Source organism: Pinus tabuliformis, chromosome 1_2, assembly GCF_031772625.1.
Source record: "Pinus tabuliformis cultivar Carrire ecotype Pingquan chromosome 1_2, CPIR1, whole genome shotgun sequence".
In the NCBI taxonomy this organism is placed as follows: Eukaryota; Viridiplantae; Streptophyta; class Pinopsida; order Pinales; family Pinaceae; genus Pinus; species Pinus tabuliformis.
Window position 1 is genome coordinate 252,475,643 of NC_142298.1, and position 19,223 is coordinate 252,494,865.

The following is a 19,223-nucleotide window of genomic DNA, read 5'->3' on the forward strand; positions in this document are numbered from 1 at the left end:
GTTTTGGACGAATTTTTTTTTTTTGCCATAACTTCCTCATACGGCGACCGTTTTTCGAACCGTTTGCGGCGTCGGAATCGGGAAGACGAGCACTTTTCAGTCATTCAACTTTGAACCAGTTCTAAGCACTTTAAATTTTGAGCATTTTACGACACTTAAGACATGAGCACGTGATCTGTTATACCAAAGCCCTAATCAAATCCTTTTATTTGGAGAAACTCAAAATTCATGTTTTTAAATAGCCTCCATTAAAGAAGAATACCATGGGAAAAACCATGGGTTAAGAATACTATGTTAAAAGTCATGGGTGAATATTATGGCTCAAAAAGTTATTTTTATTTTATTTTAAGGTATAGTTACTTTTATTTTTTATTATTTTATTGTATTGTTTACATGTAATTTTATTTACCCCTAGGGTTAGTTCAATTGGTCAAGTTCATGTTGCTAAAGTACCTTCCTAATGGAAGGTCATGGGGCCATTTTTCTTTTATTTAAATATTTTCACTGAAAAAAACTTTTCATCTACATATCAACATATACCTATTTTTATTTCTATTTTTATTTTTGAAATAATATGATATTATGGATATTCCAACAAAACAATAACAACATAGCCTGAAATTTAAACAATTCCTTTTATATATATATAAAAGGAATTGTTTAAATTTCAGGCTATGTTGTTATTGTTTTGTTGGAATATCCATAATATCATATTATTTCAAAAATAAAAATAGGTGTATGTTATGTATATATAGTATATGGTATTTTTTTGGGTCTAGAGGCTCTTTACAACTAGTATGGGGAGATGTGTAGAAGTTAGACGTAATGTAAGAAAGATTGTATGACAATATTTTTAAAATATTTTATTTTAATTTAAGTTTATAACATTTTTAAAATTTAATCTAAAAGCAAAAAGATAGAGGGAGATGTAGAGTGTAAAATAACAATTATGTAACCATATTTAAATTTAATAAGCACATAAAAACTTAATACTTATTGTACTTAATACTTGCAATAAGTTTAGGATATAACAAGATTTATAATCATGGATATTCACTCTATTTTACCATGGATATTGTTAACTTATAAATAAATATACGATATCACAAGATCTATAATCAAGGATATTCACTCTATTTTACAATGGATATTATTAACTTATAAATGGACTTTGTTATGATACTATGGGTCAATGTCATGGTTTATCATCAATACCAGATCCCAAAAACCAAAACTCATTTCAAAATCAAAATATTTTATTTTAATTTTATTTTATAACATTTCTTAAATTAAATCTAAAAGAAAAAGGTATATGTAAGATATTGCAATGTAATGTAAACATTTTGACTTGGTCAAATCACATAAAACTAAAACTAAACATAAAATTAATAATTATATTTATAATTATTGTGTCGAGAGGAGCTACCATGGTCTTCATGTGGAATATAGTGCATTTAAAGAGAGAAATTAAACCAACCTAGATCCACATTAACTTTAGATCTACTAAGTGCCAAGAGGGATCAAATCTCTTGATATGCAAACCTCTTTTAGAGTGAAAACAAATTTTATCTTTCTGGATTGATAGATCTAGAGTTAAGATGGATCTAGGCTGGAGAATATTTCAATAAAGCAACAAAACATAAAATTAAATTTAAATAATCCCTTTTTACATCCATACCTGAAATCCCAATATTTAGAATTTCAACTATTTCTCATCTATGTAATGTTTTCCCAATAAATTTATAATAATTTAATACTTTCCATTAATCTTTTTTTTTTTATTTTTTTTAACATATATTGAACATTTACATTAATATTAAACAATATATATATATATATATATATATATATATATATATATATATATATATATATATGTTTAAATATTCATATATATATATATATAAAATGAGAGAGTCCAAAAATTTGTTGATTAAAATATATTATATTTTTAACAACTAGTTTTGGAACATGATGCATTTTTGTTATTTATTCTTAAAAATAGATTGATGTTTTTATCTTAGTCTTGAGAATAAATCACATTAAAAATCAATTAATAATTCTATATAATTAATTCAAAAATCAATTTCAAACCATCAATATAAATCACAAAAATTTGAAAAAAAAAATTATAAATATACTTCGCATCAATTTTTACATTTTCTTTTTAAAAATATAAATAAAACATTTGATATAATTCAAAATAAATTACATTAAATGTAAAAATTTAAACATTATTCATTTCATAAGTTCTACGCACCATCCACATTGAAAATTCTTGCATGAGTGTCTTCCATTCAAAGATAGCTTAGCAAACTTTCTAAGAAATATTCATAAACAATGATGGGCCATTACTAATCACGAGGATTGGAATCTTGTTTTTCATTTCTTGAATGACAAAAGTATTTCCTCTCTTTCCATTACAAATGTAAAATAGGGAAGGTTTTTATATAATCCTCATTTAAAATGGAAAGGCTTTAAATGAAATCACTTTTTATTTAAAATGGAAAGCCTAAAACTTCAATTTTTATTTGCACACTTTGTTTTTGTTTGTAATGCATACTGGCACATGAAATCCTTTAATGTTTTCATTTTGTTGCAATGATTATTATACCGACCCAAATAAGGCCGTTCCCTAGAAATTCCTTTCTAAATTTAACTTCATTTAGGTAAAGAAATATATAATGCACTTTGATTATGCAATGCTTTATTAACCTCATTCATGGAGGGATATTTATTATTACACAATTTTATTATAATAATTTATTTTAGATGCACTAAGTATCTCTAATCTTAGAATGTATTCTCCTATGGTTTATTTAGTACAAAGATATTAGAATGTTTTAGAATTTTGAGAAATCATTGTATTTTGAGTTTAAATAGAATAAAATTTGCATTTATATGTTTTCCATATTTACATTAGATATATCTAATGTTGATCTTATTAATAAGATTAAAATTGATCACAAAACATTCTTAGGTGTATTTGGTTGATATTGATTCCCTTATGAGAAGACTAAACCCTATTACTTTAGGTTACCCTTCCCTTTGTAAACTCGAGTCATACTTCATCTCTCTTCTTAACCCCCAAAGGATAAATGGGGAGACACTTTAGTTCAATGTAAATGCTTTAACCCTTCAATATATATGAATTTACATTCATTTAAGGAGAGGAAATTCACATCCTTATTCATGATACCCCGCCCTTGTTATTATATGTAATCAATTCTAATATACATAGGTGGGAAGTGTAGGAGAGATGAAGGACCTTCATTGGCCTTTTGAACTTCCTGTCCCTAAAACCCTTCATGAGGTGTATAGGTTGTGAAGAAGAGAAGGTATTGGGAATGAGAGAATGTTGCAAAGATTAGAAGGAGAGTGCCACATCCTCCAATCTACCATGTAAAGTAGATTCATTATTGTGAAGGGGGCATCCCTATAAAGAGACTTGCATGTTCATATGTGCCTTATTTGTACAACAAGAAGACTATATCTCTTCATTGCAAGATCGAGCTTAATAAGGATTGAGCTTGAACTAAAGGAGATACATGAAGCAAGAAAAGGATAGATGTCTTCCCTACCATTTTCCCTACTTGGGATTATCATCCACATTACAATCCCTACTTCTTCATCCCTCACTTCTTATAAACCCATATTCACTATTACTAGATTAATTTAACATCCATTAGTGAGGATGCAAATAGTAGAGAGTAATGTAAATGTAGATGAAACCATTGTCTGCACTACAATGTATAAGGATGTGAATCTAAGCAGTCTACATCCCAAAGAACAGAAGGGGATTATCAAACTATTTCATATGAAGATATAAGTTAAGAAGACAAATCTAGATGCTTTATTTGATTCAAGTTCATAATCCAACCTTGTAGCTGAGGACTTAATGAGTAAGCTCAAATTGCAAGTTCATGATTGCCTTTGCCCATATCAATTTGGATGGATATATAAGGATGTGGAGCTCAAAGTCACTATGTAATGTAAAATCAAATTTGATAAATATAAATAATATTAATGAAGTGGAGGTAGTTGTAGTGCCACTTGATGTGTGTCATGTATTTTTTGGAAGCCCTCACATGTATATGAGAGATGCAATCTTCATGATGAGAATAAACTAATACTTGACCTTGATCAAGGATGGGAATCCCTTCCTTGCCAGCACGCACAAAGGTAAATCCAATATCTCTTTGGTAAGTGCTAACCAAGCCAAGATATTAATTAGATCAAGTAGAAAGTTTGCATTATTCTTATTTTGATGAATCAACAAGGGGAATGAATGAAATAGGTAAAGGAATCTCTCAAGGGATGTACTAAAGAGTATGAGCACTAATTAGAGGAGATTTTACAAGCATACAAAGAAGTGTTCCAAGAGACTGAAGTGTTATCACCTAAGAGGGAAGTGTAGAATGAGATATAATGGTTTCCTAACCTCCATTTCTAAACATAGTATTATATAAACAATCCATCCTGGTAGCAAATGAAGTGAAGAAACAATTACAACAACTATTGGATTAAGGAGTAATTCAATCAAGCACCTCACCTTGTGGTTCACCAATCATCATAGTGCCCAAGGAAGATGGAAACTATAGTATGCGTATCGACTATAAAGCTTTGAATAAGATCACCCTCAAGAATCAATACCCTCTTCTTGTGATCAATGATTACCAAATCAATGACATCATGTCAAGTACTTTACCAAGTCGGATCTCAAAAAATATTTCCAAGAACGAATAAAAGAAGATAAAATAATTATATCTAATATAATGCACTGTGAAAACCCGTCAATACTTAAAAGCATTGACTACATTAATGCATTTGATGAATGATGCATTATGACCCTTTCTAGGTTCATTTGTAAGTGCACTTGGATGATATATTGATTGTATTTCAAATATTGGCAACCTTAAGAAATGTATATTTTCATAATAATGCTTAGTGTACTTGAGTACATTATTGGTAAATGGGAAATCAAGATTGATCTTATGAGGATGGAGGCCATAATTAAGTGGCTAACTCCCACCAATGTCATTCAAATTGGGAGCTTTATGAGAGAAATATAGTGACTTTGGAAGTTTATACAATAATTTCTGTTGTAGACACACCATTACAAGCCATAGTAGCTAGCGACAAGACTTTACAATGGAAAAAGAATCATTGGGAAGCTTTTGGAGAGGTAAAATGGAAGACTAGTCAAGCACCAATTCTCACATTACCCTCTTTGTAGAATCCCTTCAAAGTGGAGAAGGATATAAGTGGATATGTGATGAAATAAGTGTTGATATGAGGTCAGCTAGTACGCTATCATTTTGAAATGTTTCATGGTAGAGTCTTCAACTAGCCTACGTATGGCAAGGAGCTCTATGTTCTAGTACAAGTTGTTAAGAAATGGAAGAACTCTTTGATTTCCAAGGAAATCAATATCCATATTGATCTTTAACCACTACAATATTTGCAAGCCTAAAGTAAGCTTCAAAAAGCAAGACATTCCAAGTGGATGTGATTTTTATAGAAATTTCATCTTATCATCAAATATAAGAAGGGAAATACTAATAAGTTTCCATGAATTCTTTCAAGGCCATCCACACCCAAGATCACAACTTTGGGTACTCTTATGCACATGGATCCTATCACCCATGATGCATAGAAATATAAATACATATATGAGGACTTCAAGGAGTATTTCAACAACTACAAGGCCAACTCCATGAAGAAGTGGATGATGAGAAGGCTAACTACCATATACAAAATCAAGTTATTCTTCGAAACTACAATCCCTATGTTCCTAAAGAAGAATACTACAACTTATTAGGGAGATTCAAACCTCCAAATGCACAGGGAATTTGGTGTTGGGGAAATAATGGCCAAATTACAATGGTGTGTGTATTGGCCCAAATTGTAACAAGATGTACGTAATTTTATTAGAGAATACATACTTCGTTGTACTAATAGAACTAGTAATAGGAAGAAAGGTTTATATCATCCCTTACCTGTATCCTCTAGACTTTTTGGGTGGTTTTCCAAGAACTAGGGGGTTTGTGTAAAACTTCAATAACATATACATTGTCCATGCTTTCAAGGGGAAATATGCACAAATAATGTTCTATGAAAATTTTTGGTATCATATTTCTTAGTGTCTTTTGTACTACACTTTTGGATAAGATGGATAAATACATCTAGAACTTTCCATTCATAGTAAAATGCATAAAAAAAGTAATGAATAAGATATTGGTTCATATTTTGAGGAGTTATAATTAAAATATTCCTATAAAACTATGACAAAAATGTGATTTATATTCAACACTCTTGTAAAACAATGTAGTCTATAGTTCCACTTGTAAGTCCCATTTTAAAACACACTTTAGATATTTTCAACCTTTTCCTTTAGATGTTGTATATGGAACACAAGGAAGAATGAGAAAAGATACCACAAGAGAAGCATTGAATGATGAAAAATAGTATTGAAAAGATGACAGATCCATTTGCACATACAATCTACATTAAATAAGTCACAAGAAAAGTATAATTCCTTACATGAATGAAAAAACATAATAAAAAGTTCAATGTATCAAATCAAAATTTGGTTGCATCTACAAAAAGAAAGACTATGATGTCCTAGTAAGAAAATGAAGGCTTTGTACTATGTAGTATGGTCTTGTTGACGGCGTTGGACTCGCCAACATTAAGGGGATCTCCCCGACATGAAGTCCAAACTAGAACTCACATTGTTTGGATTAGGAGTCCCAATAGTGGGTGGTAATGTTATGCCTTGACTGAAAAATGGGCAGAGTGAAGTACGGTAACTTTGGTGAGAGCAAGTGTGTGACCTTGCAGAAATTCAAGTGCGATGCATGAAGGTTCCAACACACGAAGGGAAAAAGAAGTGTGCCCCTTAGAAACCTATAATAGTATGCAACTTGAAAGGAACACATGAGCATAATGACATCATGAGCTAACATGTGGAATAGTCCACAAGTTAAGGTGACGAATTAATACAACAACACACATTCAACAAGATTCATACAAATGCAAATGAAATAGTTCATAACCATGAGCATAGGTTAAATAACATACATTACAAATACAAGAAAAATAGTCTTACTATATTCACAACATATTCATGAAAGTGTGTCGACTCTGAGTTTTATTATTCGTGAAAGTTCCATTCATACATATACTAGTGACAAACCACTAGCCCCAATAGTGGAACATTAAAGTCAAGAGCACCTACTCCTCCAAAGAAGTATACTCGCTCTATGCTATGAAGAAGCCAAGGGTCTTCACAATACTCCCAAGCTCCTTCTAAGACTAATTCTATCCAAAATATTGGCTCCAAAAAGCCCTTTACATGAGTAATGAGGCTCTCTTTATAATAAGAGTGGGTGACTCTTCAACTCCCCTTTGTGACCTTTGGAATACCCCCATGAATCTTCAACTTATTTACAAAGTGACTCATTACATTACATCATGACTCTTCATATTCCAATATTGACACTTGGAATTTCACTTACAACATAATTACAAATAATATTACAATTTACACTTGTACCCATATAAGACAAAATAGGGTAGAGACAACTTGACAACCTAACAAGACATAACACTATGATGCTTGAGTTTGGGGAAACTCTAGCTTATCAACTTCCACTTGATGATTTATGGTAACATATTGGTGCCAAGCTTGATAATATGTGATGACATCTCCAAACTACGTGATGTGTCTGGCTAGAAGTGGACTCTAGCCTCCATGGCACCCATGTACAATGACTTGGAACCAGTTTCAACTTCCCTCTAAAGCATGAGAAACATTGTTCTAATTTGGACATGACCACTGATGTAATTATGCATGTTCTGTCTGTTCAACTCCAAATCTTCCTTGGTGGCAATATGCCTCGGCTACTCCAAGTACTCTTCAATCTCCTGTCGGACCTGGTTCCTGGGTTTGGATTTGGTGAGCGAGGCAACTGATGGGATCTTGTGTGTTTTCACCAAGACATCCAAACTACTGAATATCCGTACATATGAGGCCTAAACGCTACCAATAAATGAGGAAAGCTTTTTGTTTTTCTGAATCAACATCCGAACTCTCGCTCTCTCTAGCTCTGCCTGTGGCTTCATTTTCTTCACTAAGTCAAGCAGTGCCCCTTTGTATCGCATTGTCCATTCTTGCACATAGGTAATGGAAACTTGTACGTTCTTGAAAACTTTAACAAAATCGTTACTCTGTTGGTGTAGGCCATGCAAATTTGTTGGTGTTGGTGTGCGAGCGTCTAAGATAGATCAGGACGCTCTCTACAAAACTGAATGAGTTCATCTGGGACAGATCTGGAGGCTCTCTAGAGAACTAAATGAGGGTGTAAAGGGTCCAAACATACTCATATCTGACTCAAACCGTGGATGCTCCAATTAGGATTTTGTGTGAGCATCTATGGTAGTCTGGACACTCCCTAAACCATTATGTGCGTACGTCTGGGGGACCAAACTGGACTACCGAAACTGTAGCTTCCCAGATGCTCCTAGAAACACTTTTTGTGTGTGTCTGAGACTTCCCGGACGCTCCTAGAAACACTTTGTGCGTGTGTCCGAGACTTCTCGGACGCTCCCATGACCATACTACGCCAGTCTCTAGGTATGAAAAAATTTAGTTACATGTGAACATCCAAGACTCAAAAAACCTAGACACATGCAAGCTTCGACCCTATAGTTTCAAACCCTTCGTGCGAGCTTTCCTCTGTCAAACCTGTGCTAACCAGACAATAGAAGAGAGAAGAGAGTGCTTGACCATTTTGTCCAAATGAGCTTGAGGTATCTTCTATTTATAGGCTTTGATGTTGAGGTCAACCTGTCCAATTATACATGTGCTTAGGGCTGACCTAATCCAATATATATGAGTAAATAAATAAATTCAAAAACCGACTTCTCTTTGTCCAAATAAGGTGATCTTTAGGTCAATTTCAGTCCTCTCGAAAAGAGGAATCTATTGCAATCGATATCTTCATCATATGAGTTGTCCAAAGTGGAATTTGACCACAATTGCATAATTTTAACATAACCCTTTGGAGGACAGATATGAAGAACAAAGCATATCTCTCATGAAGATGAAGCATTTGACACCTCTTATTGAAGACAGAAAGAAAGAAGTAGCAAGAAGGACATCCTAGAACTGCCACATCATCATGCATTACATGTCATCAGTGTCCTATCATGCCCTATCATGAGTCATCATGTGCCACATCATTTATGGATTATGTAATTTTATATTGGAAAATGTATTGTAAAGTGGAAGTCCAAAGGACACATTTAAAATATGAAGAGTCATATAAAGTCGAAAACTCATAGGAATTCAAACAATCATGGGATAGTAAAAGAGTCACAATGGAGGTGAAGCAACACCTCTTGGTTATATATACACCCTTATTGTATGAGCAAAGTACTTTTCACCTTGGCTCATCCCACAAGGCAATAGAGAGACAAACCAGTCCTTTTGGGGATCAAGCAGTGGCTTCAACACTCCACTATTGGAGCTAGTGGTGTTCATTGTATACATTTGTCTTGGAAATTTTATTTAATATCAGAAGCCTTATGGCTAGCACGTTTTTCATCAATGGATTATGAATATTTGTAAGACTATTCTGTGAATGTTTGTAATTCATGTTTTCTTTCATCTTTTCTAAAGTAGTTGAACTATTTCTTTTATTTTAGTACTTATCATATTGAGAATGTGTTGTAATGGTTGTTATTGTTGTCACATCCTTGTGGACTATTCTGTTGGATACTAGACAAGTCTTTCTTGCTGATTGGTTGTAATGACTGTCACATCTTTGTGGACTATTCCATTGGATGTTAGACAAATCCTTCTTGGTTGCGTGTGTCCCTACTAGGGTGGTACTATTACCTCTCTCTTAGAGGCTCACTTTCTTTTCTCCCTCCACAGTAGAAGAACCTTGACACACTTACAGCAAAACACTCACCAGGAATAATCACTTTCTTTTCAAAGGCACGTTTGCATTCCTCTCTCTTGTTGGTAGTTATGTTGGGTTGTGTTATATTCTTTCCACGACTAGCCCATGTAGTTAACTGGGGTGTTAGAGGTCGGGGGGAGCCCCCCTTCGTTGCACCGATTGTGTAGCAGGGGGGTCACAGGGGTTTGAGGTGTACCCATAACCCCACTTTATAGGGGTCCAGGGCAACGCCCCGGAAAATTTTGGTTTTGGACCCTATGTTAGGTTGGGTGGACCCACCTATGGTTTTGTGCATGATTTTCGCACATGTTTTTTGGATGCAATGGTTTTCGGTCCATGGTATTGGATGCGATGGTTTTTCAGTCCATGGTATTGGATGCTTCAACATGTATAAATATGTATTATAACATTGAAAGTAACATAATGAAAAATCAAGCTGGTAGTCCCGGTTTTGGGATCCAGGGGAAAATCTCTGTGTATATGTGTTTTATGTGTTATGCTCTCCCATTGTTTATTTTCTGTGTTTAAGAATTTGTATGCAGGTAATTTCTGTACGGGGTTAAAACCTACATTTGGTATCAGAGCTATTTTGGCTTCAAGGGGACGCCTTTGTCGCTGATGGGTTTTGCTTGGGCCTATGGTAGACCCTGTCCAGTGGGAGATCTGCAAGATCAATTCTGTTGGTGAAAGAAGATGGCGAGCAGTGGAAAAATAGAGATTGAGAAATTTAATGGTCAGAGTTTTGAGTTGTGGAAATTCAAGATGGAGGATCTGTTAGTGGATAAAGATCAGTGGATCGCGGTAGATCCAGGTACTAAACCAACAGGAGTGTTTGATGAAGAATGGAAGAAGTTGGATCGGAAGAGAAAGAGCACAAAACGATTGTGTGTATCAGATTCAGTATTGTTGAATGTATCAGGGGAAGCTACGATGAAGGCTTTGTGGGACAAGTTAGGGACTTTGTACCAATCTAAGTCTTTGGTGAATAAACTATTCTTGCGGAAAAAGCTGTATAACTTGAGGATGAAAGATGGAGACTCAGTGACAGAGCATCTGAACACATTTAATACTATGGTAAGTCAATTAGCATCTGTTGATATTAAAATTTTAGATGAAGATAAGTGCATGAGTTTGTTGTGTTCTCTACCAGATTCGTGGGATAGTCTGGTTATTGCAATAGGTAGCAATGCAACTGCCTTGCAGTTTGATGAAACAGTCTCATCCTTGTTGACGGAGGAGATGAGACAGAAAAATATGGAGAGCTAGAATGGTGATGCATTGTCTGTACGAGGATGGTCCTAGAACAAAAAAACAAAAAGTCATCGAGTGGGAGATCTAAATCTAGAGGGATATCTAAATCTCCAGGAAAACCTGTAAAGGTGGTGTGCTAGAAATGTAGAAAGGAAGGGCACTTCAAAAGGGACTGTAAATCTAAAGCTCTTGATAAAGGAAATGGATTTGATGATGCTCCTTCAGTAGAGGCAAAATCCACCTCAGATGAATGTGGGGATGTGTACTTTGCTTCTTCAAGTACATATGTAGATCATGAGGCATGGTTGATTGACTCAGGTGCATCCTTTCACTTCACTCCCCATAGAGAGTGGTTCTGCGAGTATGAGAAATACGATTGTGGTGATGTCTTCTTGGGGGATGATAGGAAGGCTACAATCGTTGGTCGCGGAAAAGTAAAGTTGAAGTTGCAAGGCGGAAGGGTTAGAACATTTCCGAGTGTTCTACATATTCCTACATTGGCTAGAAATCTGATTTTTTTAAGCAAGCTGGATGATGCAGGTGTAAAGACAGTGTTCAAGAAAGATACCTGCAAGATGGTTCGGAGAGAACTGGTATTGATGCAGGGAGTTCGAATTGGAACTCTGTACAAGCTACAAGGTAGCATTGTTGTTGATGGGTGCAACAGTTATGTGGTTCCTGAAAGTGGAGCTGAAAATCTAGTGGTCTCTGGAGAGAATACCATGCTGTGGCATCAAAAGCTTGGACATATTAGAGAGAAGGGCCTTCGAATACTTCATGGTAAAGGTATGGTAGAAGGTATGAGTAATAGCTCTCTGGATTTTGATTTCTGTGAAAATTGTGCATATGGGAAGTAGAATCGGGTGAGTTTCCCCTCTGGTGGTAAGAGGGCGAAACAGATATTAGAGCTTGTGCATATTGATGTGTTTGGACCTGTGAAGGTTCCATCACTGGGTAAGTCTGTGTACTATGTATCATTTATAGATGACTTCTCAAGGAATACATGGATATATTTCCTTAAGAAGAAATCTGAAGCCTTTGATAGGTTTAAAGAATTTAAGGCTCTCGTGGAAAATCAGACAGAGAAGAAGATAAAGGTGTTGAGGACAGATAATGGTGGAGAGTTTTGCAACAAGGAATTTGAAGAATTTTGTAAGAAGTTTGGTATAGCACAACAGAAGACTACTCCATATACACCTCCACAAAAGGAGTTGCAGAAAGAATGAATAAGACGTTGATGGAAAGGGCAAGAAGCATGATCAATGGTGTTGGGTTAAGACAGGAATTCTGGGAAGAGGCGGTGGATACAGCATGTTACCTGGTCAACAGGTCACCTTCATCAGTGTTGGAGGATAAGACTCCATAAGAGGTATGGACTGGTAAGAAACCCTCTCTTTCACATCTGAGGGTATTTGGATGTGATGCATATGTACATGTTCCAAAGGAGAAACGAACCAAGTTGGATAGTAAATCTGAAAAGTGCATCTTTATTGGGTATAAGGATGGTTTAAAGGGTTATAAGCTTTGGAACCCCAGTCACACAGAAGGTTGTGTACAACCGAGATGTGGTGTCCAAAGAGGTAAAAGATGTTATTAAACATGAAGTCCAACCAAAGGAACCTGAGAAGATAGAGTTTGAGCTAAAGGAGGAAGAATCAGACTCTACAGCAGAGGAGGAATCAGAAGATGAAGAGCCACAAACTTCGGCTGTGAGAAGATCAGTTCGAGAAAGAAGGCAGTCAGAAAGGTATAGCCCATCGCTTTCTGTTCAAATTTTTCTTTGTCTATTACTAATGGTGATCCCAGAACTGTGAAGGAAGCAGTGGATTCAGAGGATGGAAAACTCTGGAAAGAGGCCATGGTTGATGAAATGGCATCTTTTCACAAAAACGAGGCTTAGTATCTGGTGGAGTTGCCGGCTGGAAGGAAACCCATTGGCAGCAAATGGGTGTTCAAAAAGAAGACAAATGTAGAAGGAAAAGTGGAGAAATACAAAGCTTGGTTGGTAGCGAAAGGTTATTCCCAGGTGTCGGGAATTGATTTTGGTGATATTTTTTCTCTTGTGGCCAAGGTAAATTATGTTAGATTACTTTTATCTGTTGCTGCTGCTTTTGATTTTGAGGTAGAACAGATGGATGTGAAGACAACATTTCTTCATGGGGATCTGGAAGAGGAAATCTACATGAAGCAACATGAAGGCTTTGCGGTGAAGGGTAAGAAAGAATTGGTATGCAAGTTAAAGAAGTCTCTGTATGGGTTAAAACAGTCACCAAGGATGTGGTATCAAAAATTTGATACATTTATACGGGGACTTGGCTTCACCAGAAGTAAAGCAGATTACTGTGTTTATTTTAAATTAATTGGTGACCGTGTTATTTATCTGGTCTTGTATGTGGATGATATGTTGCTAGTTGGAAATGACAAAGAAATTATCCAGGATTTGAAGACCCAATTGTCCTCCAAATTCGACATGAAATATCTTGGTGCTACAAACTATATTTTGGGCATGGAAATTAAAGGAGATCGGTCAAAGAGTAAGCTCTGGTTAAACCAGAGGAAGTATGTCGAGACAATACTGTAGAGGTTTAATATGCAGGATAGTAAACCGGTGAAGGTGAAGGTTCCTATTCCTATAGGTGTGAGGTTATCTGCTGAACAGTGTCCCAAGACACAAGAAGAGGAAGAGGACACGTCCCGTGTTCCATATGCAAGTGCAGTCAGTAGCCTGATGTATGCAATGGTCTGTACTAGACCAGACATTGCACATGCAGTGGGAGTATTGAGTAGGTTTATGTCAAAACCAGGAAAGGAGCATTGGACAGCAATGAAGCGGGTTTTCAGGTATTTGCGTGGCACTAGTGATTATGGTTTGTGCTACCAAGGAAGATCAGGATTGGAAAAAATGTTAGATATTCGTGGCTTTGTTGATGCAAACTGGATTGGAGATTTGGATCAGAGAATATCTACAAGTGAGTATGTGTTTAACCTATTTGGAGGTGCAGTCAGTTGGATGAGTAAGAAACAATCTGTAGTGGCACTATCAACTACAAAGGCAGAATACATGGCAGCCACTCATGCAAGCAAGGAAGCAGTTTGGTTGCAAAGATTGTGTTCAAGTATGGGGTTAGTACAGGGAGCTATAAGGATAGACTATGACAGCCAAAGTGCAATTTTCTTGGCAAAGAACCCCACATATCATTCAAAGACAAAGCACATTGATGTTCATTATCACTTTGTGAGGGATATGATAGAAGACAAAAAGGTCTTGTTGGTAAAGGTGGACACTTTGAAGAATACTGCAGATGCATTGACAAAATCTGTGAGCTCTGAGAAGTTCTCTTGGTGTAGAGAGACAATGGGTGTTTCAGGGTTGGAAAAATGACTAAGCTCTCTTGTGGCCCCTTGTGGAAAGAAAACAACAAGTGGGAGAATGTTGGGTTGTGTTATATTCTTTCCACGACTAGCCCACGTAGTTAACCGGGGGGTTAGAGGGGGGGCGGAGCCCCCCTTTGTTGCATCGATTGTGTAGCGGGGGGGTCACAGGGGGTTTGAGGTGTACCCGTAACCCCACTTTATGGGGTCTGGGGCAACGCCCTAGAAAATTTTGGTTTTGGACCCTATGTTAGGTCAGACCGACCTATCATTTTGTGCATGATTTTCGCACATGTTTTTGGATGCGATGGTTTTTGATCCATGGTATTGGACACGGTGGTTTTTCGGTCCATGGTATTGGATGCTTGGCATGTATAAATATGTCTTATAACATTGAAAGGAACATAATGAAAAATCAAGCTGGTAGTCTCGATTTTGGGATCCAAGGGAAAATCTCTGTGTATATGTGTTTTATGTGTTATGCTCTCCCATTGTTTATTTTTTGTGTTTAAGAATTCGTATGCAAGTAATTTCTGTATGGGGTTAAAACCTACAAGTTAGAGCCAAGGAAAATCTATAAGAATACATGGCAAACAGGTTGATACTCCTAATGGGGCTCATACTCCAAACGATGTGAGGTCTAATTGCGTGTTAGGCCCCTATACTACTAGTGTAACCCCTTATTGTTATTAGTACAACCCACTTATTATATTGATTTACCCATGTAGTGCCCATATTGTTGTTATTGTGCCACATAGAAGCCCACTATTGTTATTATTGTGCCCTTACATTATTATTGTTATGTCGGCTCTAATTATGTTATGACCCCTTAGACACCTATATATAGAAAGGAGGTATTTTCGTTTGTATCATCCAAGAATTGTTCATTTGTGTAATGTAAAGGAGGTTTCCCCCTCGAAGAGGCTGAATTCTAAGGCATTGATCTATCTTTTCTATCTTTTCTTGAGCTGGTTCCATAACATTTGGTATCAGAGCTTTGGATTCTAGGGTTTCGCTTCTCCAAACAGGTCATCGTGGCATTTTCACTATAACTTTGTTTCTGCGATGTTTCAGAAGTTGCAAAAAAAATCCATTTGAGAAGAAATCATGCTGAACCTCGGGTCCAAATTTCAAAGCTTTTCGCATTATATTTGTGGAGATATGATCTGAGGAAGTTGGTATTTTTGCAGACTCCTGAATTACATTCCAAACAGGTGACCTGGGGAAAATCGTCATAACTTTCTTTCTGAGCATCGGATTGAAATTTTTCAAAAAGGTACAGAAAGAGGACGGACTGTAGTTTTCTTGTATATATTTTTCAGAGTCAAACGTCGAAACAGTGACACGTGGCACTTCATACAAGTTAGCTCTACTGAACTAGTCTACAATCAGGTCACTGCGGGAGATTGTGCATAACTCTTTCTTGGAGAATCCAATTTGGATCAAACTAGTGGCATTAGAAAGAGGACACAGAAGGATACTACAGGTCACAATTTCAGAACTGGATGATTCGAAATTACAAAGATACATCAAATTCAATATCAGGATTCTACAAAGTGAAAAAAGGTGTGTAGTTTTTTTTAAATTTTTGCGTAAGCTTGGTTTGAAGGAATTCAAAGGGCATAGTAAAGCATTATTATCGGTAATTGATGCCCCGAGGAAAGAAAATGCAAACACTTAGTAATCAACCTGAAAGCTCTAACATGACTTATGAAGAAGAGGAAGAAATGCAACATGATATAGCAAAATTACGAGACCAAGTGCAACAAGTGTCACTTGCACAAAAAGGAACATAATCTAAGATGGATGATTTAAAGAAAGATGTAGAAGCTAAGATGGATGGTTTAAAGAAAGGCGTAGAAGCTAATATGGACGATTTGAAGATAGATTTGAATACAGAGATGGAATAATTGAAGAAGTTGCTACAAGAAAGGTGAAAGGGTAGTAAAGGAAACTCATGATGAGAACAAAAGAAATGTTAATCATGATTCCATAGACTCTAATGTTGGATCGAAGACCCACCATATTCCAAAAATCGATATGAGGAAGTTTGATGGCAAGGATCCCGCAACATGGATATTACAGATGGAGCAATTCTTCGATCTCAATAATGTGCAAAACACACAAAAGGTACATATGGCAATTTTATATTTGGAACCAAATCAGTTTGTATGGTACCATACAATGGCTTTGCTCTCGTAAACAACTTATCACTTGGGCAATTTTTACGGAAGAATTGATAGCACATTATGAGGATACAAAAAGCAACACTTTTTTTAGCCAATTGATAAGTCTCAAACAAAAGGATTCAATAATGGAGCACATTGAGGAGTTCCAAAAATTGAACATAAGGGTAAAAGATATTCCAGAGGAGCATAGGATTGATGTGTTCATAGGGTCTTTAAAGGATAATATCCAACATGATGTTCGCCTTTGGGAACCTGATTCATTAGAGAAGGCATTCAGGTTAGCAAGAAAAATGGAAAGCAAAATTATGGCAACCAGGAAGCATACCACTCACAACTATAAAGACAGAAGTGTTGTTGCCCCTAGTCTTCCACAACCTATAAAGTTGACACCACAAAATTGGAAGAAAAAAGAGAAAAAGGGCTTTGTTACAGTTGTGATAGAAAATACACTAAAGATCATAAGTGTGCTGAGAAGAAATTATTTTACATAGAATATGAAGAGGAGGAAGAAAAGGATCAAGAAACATCAAAAGAAGATGATATACACCAAGACCCCACCCCAGAGAAAGAAGAAATGAATCAGACCATATCTTGTAAAGCATTGGCAAGAATTACCACTCCTCAAACTCTCAATATAGAAGGACATATCAAGAAGAAAAAGGTGAAAAAGTGAAAGATAACATCGAGAAAGAAGAAATGAATCCAACCATATCTTGTAATTCATTGGTCGAAATTACCACTCCTCAAACTATCAAGATAGAAGGACATATCAAGAAGAAAAATGTTCAAGAAGTGAAAGATCACATCGAGCATCAAGAAATGAATCTGACCATATCTTGTAAAGGATTGGAAGAAATTACCACTCCTCAAACTCTAGAGATAGAAGGATATATCAAGAAGAAAAAGCTTCAAGCAGAGAAAGATCACATCGAGCATCAACAACAAGTTCTCCAACTTTTAAAGGATAACGCCACTTCAGTGCAAAATCAAATGAAACAACAGGTAGATCAACATCATAGTGAAAAATGTTTTGATGTAGGTGATTGGGTATTTTTACTGCTACATCTCAAGCAAGCTAATTATGAGAAGGAAATGTTGAAAATACTACATGCACTTAAAAAATGGCGACCTTACCGAATGGGAAGACTCTTCAAGGATGAGGCTGTGGAAGCATTGTTTTGTGCTATTTCTATTATCCAACCAGATTGGATAAATGAAGCAAGGGATGAATGGAAGAAGGACGAAGAAGTGTGGCCACTTATTCAAAAGTTTCAAAAGATCCCAATTCAAACATTATTACCGGAAATTGAAGAGGAAGGAAAAATCATATTGGAACTTGAAGCAGTCACAGAAACAAGAACCCGACAACTACGAAATCGATCAATTTCATAGTATCTCATCAAGTGGAAGAACTTACCCGCTGAAGATTCCACATGGGAGGACAAGAATTTTATATAGAAGCATCAAGAACTACTCAAGCGTTGAGGACAACGCTTTTTGAAGGAGAGGGGCATGTTAGGTCCCTATACTACTAGTGTAACCCCTTATTGTTATTAGTACAACCCACTTATTATATTGATGTACCCATGTAGTGCCCATATTGTTGTTATTGTGCCACATAGAAGCCCACTATTGTTATTATTGTGCCCTTACGTTATTATTGTTATGTCGGCTCTGATTATGTTATGACCCCTTAGACACCTATATATAGAAAGGAGGTATTTTCATTTGTATCATCCAAGAATTGTTCATTTATGTAATGTAAAGGAGGTTGCCCCCTCGAAGAGGCTGAATTCTAAGGCGTTGATCTATCTTTTCTATCTTTTCTTGAGCTGGTTTCATAACATTGCGACTTCTCATCGGGGAGACCCCCTTGGTTGACAAATTTCCAACACCGTCAACAAGACCCAAACAACTATTTCATAGTAATCATAGATGCTTAGAAGGATTAGGTGTAGTACATATGCAATACAATCATCTAATATGCTACAAATCCATAAAATTGAAAACACATGAAGAAAAATATGTCACCCATGATCCATAAATCATAGCCATTATACATGCATTGAATATGTGGCATCACTAGATGTGTAGAAAATTCATTTTGAAGACTAACCACAATGAGCTAAGACACCTATTTGACCAAGCTCATTTAAATGCTAAAAATCTATATGGTTAACATTTCTTAGTGAATACGATTTCAAAATCAAACATATAAAGGGAAAGGAAAATAAGGTAATTGATGCACTTACTCAGAGCATGCAAGTAATACATTCAGAAACTACAAGCACTTGCGAATTTGATTTAAAATACATAATTAAAGAATATCTAAATAGGGACGAATATTTCCTTCAAATAAATAAATGTTTATGGTAAGAGCCACCAAAACCAAAATATGATGATTTGGCATATATATGCAAAGGAATTGATCGCCTATAAG